This window comes from Schistocerca gregaria, unplaced genomic scaffold (genome assembly GCF_023897955.1).
Source record: "Schistocerca gregaria isolate iqSchGreg1 unplaced genomic scaffold, iqSchGreg1.2 ptg000131l, whole genome shotgun sequence".
In the NCBI taxonomy this organism is placed as follows: Eukaryota; Metazoa; Arthropoda; class Insecta; order Orthoptera; family Acrididae; genus Schistocerca; species Schistocerca gregaria.
Window position 1 is genome coordinate 8,158,884 of NW_026061717.1, and position 16,081 is coordinate 8,174,964.

A 16,081-nucleotide genomic window follows, 5' to 3' on the forward strand; every position below is an offset into this window, starting at 1 on the left:
GAATCGATAATAGCGTAGACAGTTTGGGATGTTACCCCCATTGAGACAAGTCCGCATGTTGCCTGGTGTATTCAATTCTGATGCAATTTCTGGTTTCATCAACACTATGAACATCCACAGATTACAGGAAGCCTCCAGAAGTGCTTCGAAAACATCTACTGGTCTCCCAGGTATCGATCAATGCATAGACTGTTTAACACATACTCCCATTGAGAAAAGTCGGCATTTCGCCATTTGTATTCAATCCCGATGCAATTTCTGTGTTTCATCAACACCCTAAACGTCCACAGATTACAGAATGCCTCCAGATGTGCTTCGGAAACTACTACTGGTCTCCCAGGAATCGATCAGAGCGAAAACATTTTAAGACATTACTCCCATGGAAAGAAGTCCGTTTGGTGCCTGTTGTATTCAATACCGATGCTATTTCTGTGTTTCATCAACACTCTGAACGTCCGCAGATTACAGGATGCCTCCAGATGTGCTTCGGAAACTACTACTGGTCTCCCAAGGAACGATCAAAGTGTAGACACTATGAAAAATTACTCCCATGGAGATAGGTCCGCATTTGGCATGTTGTATTCAATCCCGATGCAATTTCTGTGTATCTTCAACACTCAGAAAGTCCACAGATTACAGGAAGCCTCCAGATGTGCCTCGGAAACTACTACTGGGCTCCCAGGAAACGATCAAGGCGTAGACAGTTTGAGACATTGCTCCCATGGAGAAAAATCCGCACGGCGCCTGTTGTATTCAATCCCGATGCAATTTCTGTGTTTCATCTTCACTCTGCAATTCCACAGATTACAGAAAGCCTCCAGATGTGCTTCGGAACTACTACTGGTCTCCCAGGGAACGATCAAAGCGTAGAAAGTTTGAAACATTGCTCCCATATAGAAAAATCTGCATGGTGCCCGTTGTATTCAATCCCGATGCAATTTCTGTGTTTCATCAACACTCTGAAGGTCCACAGATTATAGAATGCCTCCAGATGTGCTTCGGAAACTACTACTGGTCTCCCAGGGAACGATAAAATCGTAGAAAGATTCAAACATTACTCCCATGGAGAAAAGTCCGCATGGTGCCTGTTGTATTCAATCCCGATGCATTTTCTGTGTTTCATCAACACTCTGTATGTCCACAGATTACAGGAATTCTCCAGATGTGCTTCGGAAACTACTACTGGTCCCCCAGTGATCGATCAAAGCGTAGACGGTTTGAGACATTACTCCCACGGAGAAAAGTCCGCATGGTCCCTGTTGTATTCAATCCCGATGCAATTAATGTGTTTCATTAACACTCTGAACGTCGACAGAATAAAGAAAGTCTCCAGACGTGCTTCGGAAACTACTACTGGTCTCCAGGCATTGATCAAATCGTAGACGGTTTGATACATTACTCCCTTTGAGAAAAGTCTACATGGTGCCTTTTGTATTTAATGCCGATTCAATTTCTGTGTTTCATCAACACTCTGAACGTCCACAGATTACAGGAAGCCTCCTGATGTGCTCCGGAATCTATTACTGGTCTCATAGGAATCGATCAAAGCGTAAACTCTTTGAGACATTACTCCCATGCAGAAAAGTCCGCATGGTGCCTGTTGTATTCAATCCCGATGGAATTTCTGTGTTTCATCAAAACTCTGAACGTCCACAGATTACTGGAGGCCCGCAGATGTGCTCGGGAAACTACTACTGGACTCCCAGGGAACGATCAAAGCGTAGACAATTTGAGATATTACTCCCATGGAGAAAAGTCCGCATTTGGCATGTTGTATCCAATCCCGATGCAATTTCATTGTTTCATCAACACTCTGAACGTCCGCAGATTACAGAATGCCTCCTGATGTGCTTCGGAAACTACAACTGGTATCCCTGGAATCGATCAAAGCATAGACAGATTGAGACATTACTTCCATGCAGAAAAGTCAACATGGTGCCTGTTGTATCCAATCCCGATAGAATTTCTGTGTTTCATCAACACTCTGAACGTCAATAGATTACAGAATGACTCCAGATGTGCTTCGGAAACTACTACTGGTCTCCCAGGAATCGATCAAAGCGTAGAGAGCTTGAGACATAACTCCCTATGAAAAAAGTCCGCATGGTGCCAGTTGTATTAAATCCCGTGCAATATCTGTGTTTTATCAACATTCTGAACGTTTACGGATTACAGGACGCCTCCAGATGTGCTTCGGAATCTACAACTGGTCTCCCAGGGAACGATCAAAGCGTAGACAATTTGAGACATAACCCCCACGGAGAAAAGTCCGTATGGTGCCAGTTGTATTCAACTCCGATGCAATTTCTGTATTTCATCAACACTATGAAAGTCCACAGATTACAGGATATCTCCAGATGTGCTTCGGTAACTACTACTGGTCTCTCAGGGACCAATCAAACCGTAGACAGTTTGAGACATTACTCCCTATGACAAAAGTCCGCATGGTGCCAGTTGTATTCAATCTCGATGCAATTTCGGGGTTTGATCAACACTCTGAACGTCCACAGATTACAGGAAGCTTCCAGAGTTGCTTCGGAAACTACAACTAGTCTCCCAGTAAACGATCAAATCGTGACTGTTTGAGACATTACTCACGTGGAGCAAAATCCAATTTGGCGTGTTGTATTTAATAGCGATGCAATTTCTCTGTTTCATCAACACTCTGAACGTCCACAGATTACGGAAAGACTCCAGATGTGCTTCTTAGAATACTACTGGTCAACTAGGGAACGATCAAATCTTAGACACTCTGAGACATTACACCCATGGAAAATGTCCTCATGGTGCTGTTGTATTCAATCCCTATGCAATTAACGTGTTTCATTAACACACTGAACGTCGACAGAATAAGGAAAGTCTCCAGACGTGCTTCGGAAGCTACTACTGGTCTCCCAGGGAACAATCAAAGCGTAGACAGTTTGAGACATTACTCCCATGGAGAAAAGTCCGCATGGTGGCTGTTGTATTCAATACCGATGCAATTTCTGTGCTTCGTCAACACTGTGAAGGTTCACAGATTATAGAATATCACCAGATTTGCTTCGGAAACTAGTACTGGTCTCCCAGAAAATGATCAAAACGTAGACAGTTTGAGACATTACTCCCATGGAGAAAATTCAACATGGTGCCTGTTGTATTCAATCCCGATACAATGTATGTGTTTCATCAACACTCTGAACATCTACAGATTACAGAAAGCCTCCAGCTGTGCTTAAGAAACTACTACTGGTCTCCCAGGGAAAGATCAAATCGCAGAGAGTTTGAGACATTACACCCATTTAGAAAAGTCAGCATGGTGCCTGTTGTATTCAATCCCGATGGAATTACTGTGTTTTATCAAATATCTGAACGTCCACATATTACTAAATGCCTCTAGATGTGCTTCGGAAACTACTACTGGTCTCCCAGTGAACGATAAAAGCGTAGACGGTTTGAGACATTACTCCCATTGAGAAAAGTCTGCATGGTGCCTGTTGCATTCAATGCCGATTCAATTTCTGTGTTTCATCAACACTGTGATCGTCTACACATTACAGAATGCCTTCAGATGTGCTTCGGAATCTTCTACTGGTCTCCCAGGAATCGATCAAAGCGTAGACAGTTGGAGACATTACTCCCATGGAGAAAAGTCAACATGGTGAAAGTTGTATTCAATCCCGATGCAATTTATGTGTTTTATCATCACTCTGAATGTCCACAGTTTACAGGAAGCCTCCAGATGTGCTTTTGGATCTACAACTGGTCTCCCAGGGAACGATCAAATCGAAGACAGTTTGAACATTACTCCCATTGGAAGAAAGTCTGCATGGTGCCTGTTGTATTCAACCCCGATGCAATTTCTGCGTTTCATCAACACTCTGAAAGTCCACAGATTACAGGAAGCCTCCAGATGTGCTTCGGAAACTACTACTGGTCTCCCAGGGAACGATCAAAGCGTAGACAGTTTGAGATATTACTCCCATGGAGAAAATTCCGCATTTGGCATGTTGTATTCAATCCCGATGCAATTACATTGTTTCATCAGCACTCTGAACGTCCACAGATTACAGGAAGCCTCCAGAGTTGCTTTGGAAACTACAACTAGTCTCCCAGCAAACGATCAAATCGTGACTGTTCGAGACATTACTCACGTGGAGCAAAATCCAATTTGGCGTGTTGTATATAATAGCGATCCAATTTCTCTGTTTCATCAACACTCTGAACGTCCACAGATTACGGAAAGACTCCAGATGTGCTTCTTAGAATACTACTGGTCAACTAGGGAACGATCAAAGCGTAGAAAGTTTGAAACATTACTCCCATGGAGAAAAGTCCGCATGGTGCTTGTTGTATCTAATCGTGAGGTAATTTCTGTGTTTCGTCAACACTCTGAACGTCCAATGAAAACAGGAAGCCTCCAGGTGTGCTTCGGAAACTACTACTGGTCTCCCAGGGAACGCTCAAAGCGTATACAGTTTGAGACATTACTCCCATGGAGGAAACTCCTCATTTGGAATGTTGTGTTCAATCCCGATTCAATTTCTGTGTTTCATCAATATTCTGAATGTCCACACATTACAGAATGCCTCTAGATGTGCTTCGGAATCTTCTACTGGTCTTTCAAGAATCGATCAAAGCGTAGACAGTTTGAGACATTACTCCCCTGAAGAAAAGTCAACATGGTGCTTGTTGTATTCAATCCCGGAGCAATCTCTGTGTTTTATCAACACTCTGAACGCCCACAGATTACAGGAAGCCTCCAGATGTGCTTCGGAAACTACTACTGGTCTCACAGGAATCGATCAAAGCGTAGACTGTTTGAGAAATTACTCCCATGGAGAAAAGTCTGCATGATGGCTGTTGTATTCAATCCCGATGCAATTTCTGTGCTTCATCAACAAAGTGAAGATTCACAGATTGTAGAATATCTCCAGATGTGCTTCGGAAACTAGTACTGGTCTCCCAGGAAATGATCAAAACGTAGACAGTTTGAGACATTACTCCCATGGAGAAAATTCAACATGGTGCCTGTTGTATTCAATCCCGATACAATGTCTGTGTTTCATCAACACTCTGAACATCTACAGATTACAGAATGCCTCCAGCTGTGCTTCGGAAACTACTACTGGTCTCCCAGGGAACGATCAAAGCGTAGACGATTTGATACATTACTCCCATTGAGAAAAGTCTGCATGGTGCCTGTTGTATTCAATGCCGATTCAATTTCTGGCTTTCATCAACACTCTGATCGTCTACACATTACAGAATGCCTTCAGATGTGCTTCGGAATCTTCTACTGGTCTCCCAGGAATCGGTCAAAGCGTAGACAGTTACAGACATTACTCCCATGGAGAAAAGTCAACATGGTGAAAGTTTTATTCAATCCTGATGCAATTTATGTGTTTTATAATCACTCTGAACGTCCACAGATTACAGGAAGCCTCCAGATGTGCTTTTGGATTTACAACTGGTCTCCCAGGGAACGATCAAATCGTAGACAGTTTGAACATTACTCCCATGGAGAAAAGTCTGCATGGTGCCTGTTCTATTCAACCCCGATGCAATTTCTGCGTTTCATCAACACTCTGAAAGTTCACAGATTACAGGAAGTCTCCAGATGTGCTTCGTAAACTACTACTGGTCTCCCAGGGAACAGTAAAAGCGTAGACAGTTTGAGACATTACTCCCATTAAGCAAAGTGCGCATGGTGCCTGTTGTATTCAATCTTGATGCAATTTCTGTGTTTCATGAACACTCGGAACATCCATAGACTACAGGAAGCCTCCAGATCTGCTTCGGAAACTGCTACTGGTCTACCAGGGAACGATCAAATCGTAGACAGTTTGAGATATTACTCCCATGGAGAAAAGTCCGCATTTGGTATGTTGTATTCAATCCCGATGCAATTTCATTGTTTCATCAACACTCTGAACGTCCACACATTACAGAATGCCTCCAGATGTGCTTCGGAAACTACTACTGGTATCCCATTAATCGATCAAGGGATAGACAGTATGAAACATTACTCCCATGCAGAAAAGTTAACATGGTGCCTGTTGTATTCAATCCCGATGGAATTTCTGTGTTTCATCAACACTCTGAACGTCAATAGATTACAGAATGACTCCAGATGTGCTTCGGAAACTACAACTAGTCTCCCAGCAAACGATCAAATCGTGACAGTTTGAGACATTACTCCCGTGGAGCAAAATCCAATTTGGCGTGTTGTATTTAATAGCGATGCAATTTCTCTGTTTCATCAACTCCCTGAACGTCCACAGAATAAGGAAAGACTCTAGATGTGCTTCTTAGACTACAACTGGTCAACTAGGGAACGATCAAATCTTAGACAGTTTGAGACATTACACCCATGGAAAATGTGCTCATGGTGCTGTTGTATTCAATCCCGATGGAATTTTTGTGTTTCATCAACACTCTGAACGTCCACATATTACAGAATGCCTCCAGATGTGCTTCGGAAACTACTACTGGTCTTTCAGGGAAGGATCAAATCGTAGACGGTTTGAGACATTACTCCCATGGAGAAAAGTCCGCATGGTGCCTGTTGTATTCAATGCCGATGCAAATCCTGTGTTTCATCAACACTCTGAACGTCCACAGATTACAGAATGCCTCCATATGTGCTTCGGAAAATACTACTGGTCTCCAAGGAATCGATCAAAGCGTAGACAGTTTAAGACATTACTCCCATGGAAAAAAGTCCGCATGGTGACTGTTGTATTGAATCCCGATGCAATTTCTGTGTTTCATCAACACTCTGAACGTCCGCAGATTACAGGATGCCTCCAGATGTGCTTCGGAAACTACTACTGGTCTCCCAGGGAACGATCAAAGCGTAGAAAGTATGAAACATTACTCCCATGGAGAAAAATCCGCATGGTGCTTGTTGTATATAATCGTGAGGCGATTTCTGTGTTTCGTCAACACTCTGAACGTCCAATGAAAACAGGAAGCCTCCAGGTGTGCTTCGGAAACTACTACTGGTCTCCCAGGGAACGTTCAAAGCGTAGACAGTTTCAGACATTACTTCCATGGAGGAAAGTCCGCATTTGGCATGTTGTGTTCAATCCCGATTCAATTAATGTGTTTCATCAATATTCTGAATGTCCACACTTTACAGAATGCCTCTAGATGTGCTTCGGAATCTTCTACTGGTCTCCCAAGAATCAATCAAAGCGTAGACAGTTTGAGACATTACTCCCCTGAAGAAAAGTCAACATGGTGCCTGTTGTATTCAATCCCGAAGCAATCTCTCTGTTTTATCAACACTCTGAACGCCCACAGATTACAGGAAGCCTCCAGATGTGCTTCGAAAACTACTACTGGTCTCACAGGAATCGATCAAAGCGTAGACTGTTTGAGACATTACTCCCATGGAGAAAAGTCCGCATCGTGGCTGTTGTATTCAATCCCGTTGCAATTTCTGTGGTTCATCAACAAATTGAAGTTTCACAGATTATAGAATATCTCCAGATGTGCTTCGGAAACTAGTACTGGTATCCCAGGAAATGATCGACACGTAGACAGTTTGAGACATTACTCCCATTAAGCAAAGTGCGCATGGTGCCTGTTGTATTCGATCCCGATGCAATTTCTGTGTTTCATGAACACTCTGAGCATCCACAGACTACAGGAAGCCTCCAGATGTGCTTCGGAAACTACTGCTGGTCTCCCAGGTAACGATCAAAGCGTAGACAGTTTGAGATATTACTCCCATGGAGAAAAGACCACATTTGGCATGTTGTATTCAATCGCGATGCAATTTCATTGTTTCATCAACACTCTGAACGGCCACAGATTACAGGAAGCCTCCAGAGTTGCTTCGGAAACTACAACTAGTCTACCAGCAAACGATCAAATCGTGACAGTTTGAGACATTACTCCCGTGGAGCAAAATCCAATTTGGCGTGTTGTATTTAATAGCGATGCGATTTCTCTGTTTCTTCAACACTCTGAACGTCCACAGATTTCGGAAAGACTCCAGATATGCTTCTTAGACTACTACTGGTCTTTCAGGGAAGGATCAAAGCGTAGACGGTTTGAGACATTACTCCCATGGAGAGAAGTCCGCATGGTGCCTGTTGTATTCAACTCCGATGCAAATCCTGTGTTTCATCAACACTCTGAACGTCCACAGATTACAGAATGCCTCCATAAGTGCTTCGGAAATTACTACTGGTCTCCAAGGAATCGATCAAAGCGTAGGCAGTTTAAGACATTACTCCCATGGAAAGAAGTCCGCATGGCGACTGTTGTATTCAATCCCGATGCAATTTCTGTATTCCATCAACACTCTGAACGTCCGCAGATTACAGGAAGCCTCCAGATGTGCTTCGGAAACTACAACTGGTCTCATAACTCTGGCGTCTCACAGCGTACGATCAAAGCGTAGACAGTTTGAGACATTACTCCCACGGAGAAAAGTCCGCATGGTCCCTGTTGTATTCAATCCCGATAAAATTGATGTGTTTCATTAACACTCTGAACGTCGACAGAATAAAGAAAGTCTCCAGACGTGCTTCGGAAACTACTACTGGTCTCCCAGGGAACAATCAAAGCGTAGAGAGTTTGAGACATTACTCCCATTTACAAATGTCCGCATAGTGCTTGTATTCAATCCCGATGCAATTTCTGTGTTTCATCAACACACTGAAGGTCAACAGATTACAGGATGCCTCCAGATGTGCTACGGTAACTACTACTGGTCTCCCAGGAATCGGTCAAAGTGTAGAGAGATTGAGACATTACTCATTATGATAAAAGTCTACATGGTGCCTGTTGTATTCAATACCGATGCAACTTCTGTGTTTCACAACACTCTGAAAGTCCACAGATTACAGGAAGCCTCCTGATGTGCTTCGGAAACTACTACTGGTCTCACAGGAATCGATCAAAGCGTAGACTGTTTGAGACATTACTCCCATGGAGAAAAGTCCGCATATGTCTGTTGTATTCAATCCCGATGCAATTTCTCTGCTTCATCAACACTGTGAAGGTTCACAGATTATAGAATATCTCCAGATGTGCTTCGGAAACTAGTACTGGTCTCCCAGGAAATGATCAAAACGTAGACAGTTTGAGACATTACTCCCATGGAGAAAATTCAACATGGTGCCTGTTGTATTCAATCCCGATACAATGTCTGTGTTTCATCAACACTCTGAACATCTACAGATTACAGAATGCCTCCAGCTGTGCTTCGGAAACTACTACTGGTCTCCCAGGGAATGATCAAATCGCAGACAGTTTGAGACATTACACCCATTTAGCAAAGTCAGCATGGGGCCTGTTGTATTCAATCCCGATGGAATTTCTGTGTTTCTTCAAATATCTGAACGTCCACATATTACAAAATGCCTCTAGATGTGCTTCGGAAACTACTACTGGTCTCCCAGGGAACGATCAAAGCGTAGACGGTTTGAGACATTACTCCCATTGAGAATAGTCTGCATGGTGCCTGTTGTAATCAATGCCGATTCAATTTCTGGGTTTCATCAACACTCTGATCGTCTACACATTACAGAATGCCTTCAGATGTGCTTTGGAATCTTCTACTGGTCTCCCAGGAATCGATCAAAGCGTAGACAGTTGGAGACATTACTCCCATGGAGAAAAGTCAACATGGTGAAAGTTGTATTCAATCCCGATGCAATTTATGTGTTTTATCATCACTCTGAATGTCCACAGTTTACAGGAAGCCTACAGATGTGCTTTTGGATTTACAACTGGTCTCCCAGGGAACGATCAAATCGTAGACAGTTTGAATATTACTCCCATGGAGAAAAGTCTGCATGGTGCCTGTTGTATTCAACCCCGATGCAATTTCTGCGTTTCTTCAACACTCTGAATGTCCACAGATTACAGGAAGTCTCCAGATGTGCTTCGTAAACTACTACTGGTCTCCCAGGGAACAATAAAAGCGTAGACAGTTTGAGACATTACTCCCATTAAGCAAAGTGCGCATGGTGCCTGTTGTATTCAATCCCGATGCATTTTCTGTGTTTCATGAACACTCTGAACATCCACAGACTACTGGAAGCCTCCAGATGTGCTTCGGAAACTACTACTGGCCTCCCAGGGAACGATCGAAGCGTAGACAATTTGAGATATTACTCCCATGGAGAAAAGTCCGCATTTGGCATGTTGTATTCAATCCCGATGCAATTTCATTGTTTCATCAACACTCTGAACGTCCACAGATTACAGAATGCCTCCAGATGTGCTTCGAAACTACTACTGGTATCCCAGGAATCGATCAAAGCATAGACAGTTTGAGAGATTACTCCAATACAGAAAAGTCAACATGGTTCCTGTTGTATTCAATCCTGATGGAATTTCTGTGTTTCATCAACACTCTGAACGTCAATAGATTACAGAATGACTCCAGATGTGCTTCGGAAAATACTACTGGACTCCCAGGGAACGATCAATGCGTAGAAAGTTTGAAACATTACTCCCATGGAGAAAAGTCCGCATGGTGCCTGTTGTATTCAATTCCGATGCAATATCTGGTTTCATCAACACTATAAACATCCACATATTACAGGAAGCCTCCAGATGTGCTTCGAAAACTACTACTGGTCTCCCAGTTATCGATCAAAACGTAGACTTTTTGAGACATTACACCCGTCGTGAAAAGTCCGCATGGTGACTTTTGTATTCATTCCCGATGCAATTTCTGTGTCTCATCAACAGTCTGAACGTCCACAGATTACAGAGTGCCTCCAGATGTGCTTCGGAAACTACTACTGGTATCCCAGGAATCGATCAAAACATAGACAGTTTGAGACATTACTCCCAATGCAGAAAAGTCAACATGGTGCCTCTTGTATTCAATCCCGATGGAATTTATGTGTTTCATCAACACTCTGAACGTCAATAGATTACAGAATGACTCCAGATGTGCTTCGGAAACTACTACTGGTCTCTCAGGAATCGATCATAGCGTAGAGAGTTTGAGACATAACTCCCTATGACAAAAGTCCGCATGGTGCCAGTTGTATTAAATCCCGATGCAATATCTGTGTTTTATCAACACTCTGAACGTCCACGGATTACAGGAAGCCTCCAGATGTGCTTCGGAAATTACAACTGGTCTCCCAGGGAACGATCAAAGCGTAGACAATTTGAGACATAACCCCCATGGAGAAAAGTCCGTATGGTGCCTGATGTATTCAATCCTGATGCAATTTCTGCGTTTCATCAACACTCTGAAAGTTCACAGATTACAGGAAGTCTCCAGATGTGCTTCGTAAACTACTACTGGTCTCCCAGGGAACAGTAAAAGCGTAGACAGTTTGAGACATTACTCCCATTAAGCAAAGTGCGCATGGTGCCTGTTGTATTCAATCTTGATGCAATTTCTGTGTTTCATGAACACTCGGAACATCCACAGACTACAGGAAGCCTCCAGATCTGCTTCGGAAACTGCTACTGGTCTACCAGGGAACGATCAAATCGTAGACAGTTTGAGATATTACTCCCATGGAGAAAAGTCCGCATTTGGTATGTTGTATTCAATCCCGATGCAATTTCATTGTTTCATCAACACTCTGAACGTCCACACATTACAGAATGCCTCCAGATGTGCTTCGGAAACTACTACTGGTATCCCATTAATCGATCAAGGGATAGACAGTTTGAGACATTACTCCCATGCAGAAAAGTTAACATGGTGCCTGTTGTATTCAATCCCGATGGAATTTCTGTGTTTCATCAACACTCTGAACGTCAATAGATTACAGAATGACTCCAGATGTGCTTCGGAAACTACTACTGGTCTCTCAGGAATCGATCAAAGCGTAGAGAGCTTGAGACATAACTCCCTATGACAAAAGTACGCATGGTGCCAGTTGTATTAAATAACGTTGCTATATCTGTGTTTTATCAACATTCTGAACGTCCACGGATTAAAGGAAGCCTCCAGATGTGCTTCGGAATCTAAAACTGGTCTCCCAGAGAACGATCAAAGCGTAGACAAATTGAGACATAACCCCCATGGAGAAACGTCCGTATGGTGCCTGTTGTATTCAACTCCGATGCAATTTCCGTGTTTCATCAGCACACTGAAAGTCCACAGATTACAGGATGACTCCAGATGTACTTCGGTAACTACTACTGGTCTCTCAGGGACCAATCAAACAGTAGACAGTTTGAGACATTACTCCCTATGACAAAAGTCCGGATGGTGCCAGTTGTATTCAATCTCGATGCAATTTCTCGGTTTGATCAACACTCTGAACGTCCACAGATTACAGGAAGCCTCCAGAGTTGCTTCGGAAACTACAACTAGTCTCCCAGCAAACGATCAAATCGTGACAGTTTGAGACATTACTCCCGTGGAGCAAAATCCAATTTGGCGTGTTGTATTTAATAGCGATGCAATTTCTCTGTTTCATCAACTCCCTGAACGTCCACAGATTAAGGAAAGACTCTAGATGTGCTTCTTAGACTACAACTGGTCAACTAGGGAACGATCAAATCTTAGACAGTTTGAGACATTACACCCATGGAAAATGTGCTCATGGTGCTGTTGTATTCAATCCCGATGGAATTTTTGTGTTTCATCAACACTCTGAACGTCCACATATTACAGAATGCCTCCAGATGTGCTTCGGAAACTACTACTGGTCTTTCAGGGAAGGATCAAATCGTAGACGGTTTGAGACATTACTCCCATGGAGAAAAGTCCGCATGGTGCCTGTTGTATTCAATGCCGATGCAAATCCTGTGTTTCATCAACACTCTGAACGTCCACAGATTACAGGAAGCCTCCAGATGTGCTTCGGAAACTACTACTGGTCTCCCAGGGAACGATCAAAGCGTAGAAAGTATGAAACATTACTCCCATGGAGAAAAATCCGCATGGTGCTTGTTGTATATAATCGTGAGGCGATTTCTGTGTTTCGTCAACACTCTGGACGTCCAATGAAAACAAGAAGCCTCCAGGTGTGCTTCGGAAACTACTACTGGTCTCCCAGGGAACGTTCAAAGCGTAGACAGTTTCAGACATTACTTCCATGGAGGAAAGTCCGCATTTGGCATGTTGTGTTCAATCCCGATTCAATTAATGTGTTTCATCAATATTCTGAATGTCAACACTTTACAGAATGCCTCTAGATGTGCTTCGGAATCTTCTACTGGTCTCCCAAGAATCGATCAAAGCGTATACAGTTTGAGACATTACTCCCCTGAAGAAAAGTCAACATGGTGCCTGTTGTATTCAATCCCGAAGCAATCTCTCTGTTTTATCAACACTCTGAACGCCCACAGATTACAGGAAGCCTCCAGATGTGCTTCGAAAACTACTACTGGTCTCACAGGAATCGATCAAAGCGTAGACTGTTTGAGACATTACTCCCATGGAGAAAAGTCCGCATCGTGGCTGTTGTATTCAATCCCGTTGCAATTTCTGTGGTTCATCAACAAATTGAAGTTTCACAGATTATAGAATATCTCCAGATGTGCTTCGGAAACTAGTACTGGTATCCCAGGAAATGATCGACACGTAGACAGTTTGAGACATTACTCCCATGGAGAAAATTCAACATGGTGCCTGTTGTATTCAATCCCGATACAATGTCTATGTTTCATCAACGCTCTGAACATCTACAGATTACAGAATGCCTCCAGATGTGCTTCGTAAACTACTACTAGTCTCCCAGGGAACAATAAAAGCGTAGACAGTTTGAAACATTACTCCCATTAAGCAAAGTGCGCATGGTGCCTGTTGTATTCGATCCCGATGCAATTTCTGTGTTTCATGAACACTCTGAGCATCCACAGACTACAGGAAGCCTCCAGATGTGCTTCGGAAACTACTGCTGGTCTCCCAGCGAACGATCAAAACGTAGACAGTTTGAGATATTACTCCCATGGAGAAAAGTCCACATTTGGCATGTTGTATTCAATCGCGATGCAATTTCATTGTTTCATCAACACTCTGAACGGCCACAGATTACAGGAAGCCTCCAGAGTTGCTTCGGAAACTACAACTAGTCTACCAGCAAACGATCAAATCGTGACAGTTTGAGACATTACTCCCGTGGAGCAAAATCCAATTTGGCGTGTTGTATTTAATAGCGATGCAATTTCTCTGTTTCTTCAACACTCTGAACGTCCACAGATTTCGGAAAGACTCCAGATGTGCTTCTTAGACTACTACTGGTCTTTCAGGGAAGGATCAAAGCGTAGACGGTTTGAGACATTACTCCCATGGAGAGAAGTCCGCATGGTGCCTGTTGTATTCAACTCCGATGCAAATCCTGTGTTTCATCAACACTCTGAACGTCCACAGATTACAGAATGCCTCCATATGTGCTTCGGAAATTACTACTGGTCTCCAAGGAATCGATCAAAGCGTAGGCAGTTTAAGACATTACTCCCATGGAAAGAAGTCCGCATGGCGACTGTTGTATTCAATCCCGATGCAATTTCTGTATTCCATCAACACTCTGAACGTCCGCAGATTACAGGAAGCCTCCAGATGTTCTTCGGAATCTACAACTGGTCTCATAACTCTGGCGTCTCACAGCGTACGATCAAAGCGTAGACAGTTTGAGATATTACTCCCACGGAGAAAAGTCCGCATGGTCCCTGTTGTATTCAATCCCGATAAAATTGATGTGTTTCATTAACACTCTGAACGTCGACAGAATAAAGAAAGTCTCCAGACGTGCTTCGGAAACTACTACTGGTCTCCCAGGGAACAATCAAAGCGTAGAGAGTTTGAGACATTACTCCCATTTAGAAATGTCCGCATAGTGCTTGTATTCAATCCCGATGCAATTTCTGTGTTTCATCAACACACTGAAGGTCAACAGATTACAGGATGCCTCCAGATGTGCTTCGGAAACTACTACTGGTCTCACAGGAATCGATCAAAGCGTAGACTGTTTGAGACATTACTCCCATGGAGAAAAGTCCGCATATGTCTGTTGTATTCAATCCCGATGCAATTTCTCTGCTTCATCAACACTGTGAAGGTTCACAGATTATAGAATATCTCCAGATGTGCTTCGGAAACTAGTACTGGTCTCCCAGGAAATGATCAAAACGTAGACAGTTTGAGACATTACTCCCATGGAGAAAATTCAACATGGTGCCTGTTGTATTCAATCCCGATACAATGTCTGTGTTTCATCAACACTCTGAACAACTACAGTTTACAGAATGCCTCCAGCTGTGCTTCGGAAACTACTACCGGTCTCCCAGGGAATGATCAAATCGCAGACAGTTTGAGACATTACACCCATTTAGCAAAGTCAGCATGGGGCCTGTTGTATTCAATCCCGATGGAATTTCTGTGTTTCTTCAAATATCTGAACGTCCACATGTTACAAAATGCCTCTAGATGTGCTTCGGAAACTACTACTGGTCTCCCAGGGAACGATCAAAGCGTAGACGGTTTGAGACATTACTCCCATTAAGAAAAGTCTGCATGGTGCCTGTTGTAATCAATGCCGATTCAATTTCTGGGTTTCATCAACACTCTGATCGTCTACACATTAAAGAATGCCTTCAGATGTGCTTTGGAATCTTCTACTGGTCTCCCAGGAATCGATCAAAGCGTAGACAGTTGGAGACATTACTCCCATGGAGAAAAGTCAACATGGTGAAAGTTGTATTCAATCCCGATGCAATTTATGTGTTTTATCATCACTCTGAATGTCCACAGTTTACAGGAAGCCTACAGATGTGCTTTTGGATTTACAACTGGTCTCCCAGGGAACGATCAAATCGTAGACAGTTTGAATATTACTCCCATGGAGAAAAGTCTGCATGGTGCCTGTTGTATTCAACCCCGATGCAATTTCTGCGTTTCTTCAACACTCTGAATGTCCACAGATTACAGGAAGTCTCCAGATGTGCTTCGTAAACTACTACTGGTCTCCCAGGGAACAATAAAAGCGTAGACAGTTTGAGACATTACTCCCATTAAGCAAAGTGCGCATGGTGCCTGTTGTATTCAATCCCGATGCATTTTCTGTGTTTCATGAACACTCTGAACATCAACAGGCTACTGGAAGCCTCCAGATGTGCTTCGGAAACTACTACTGGCCTCCCAGGGGACGATCGA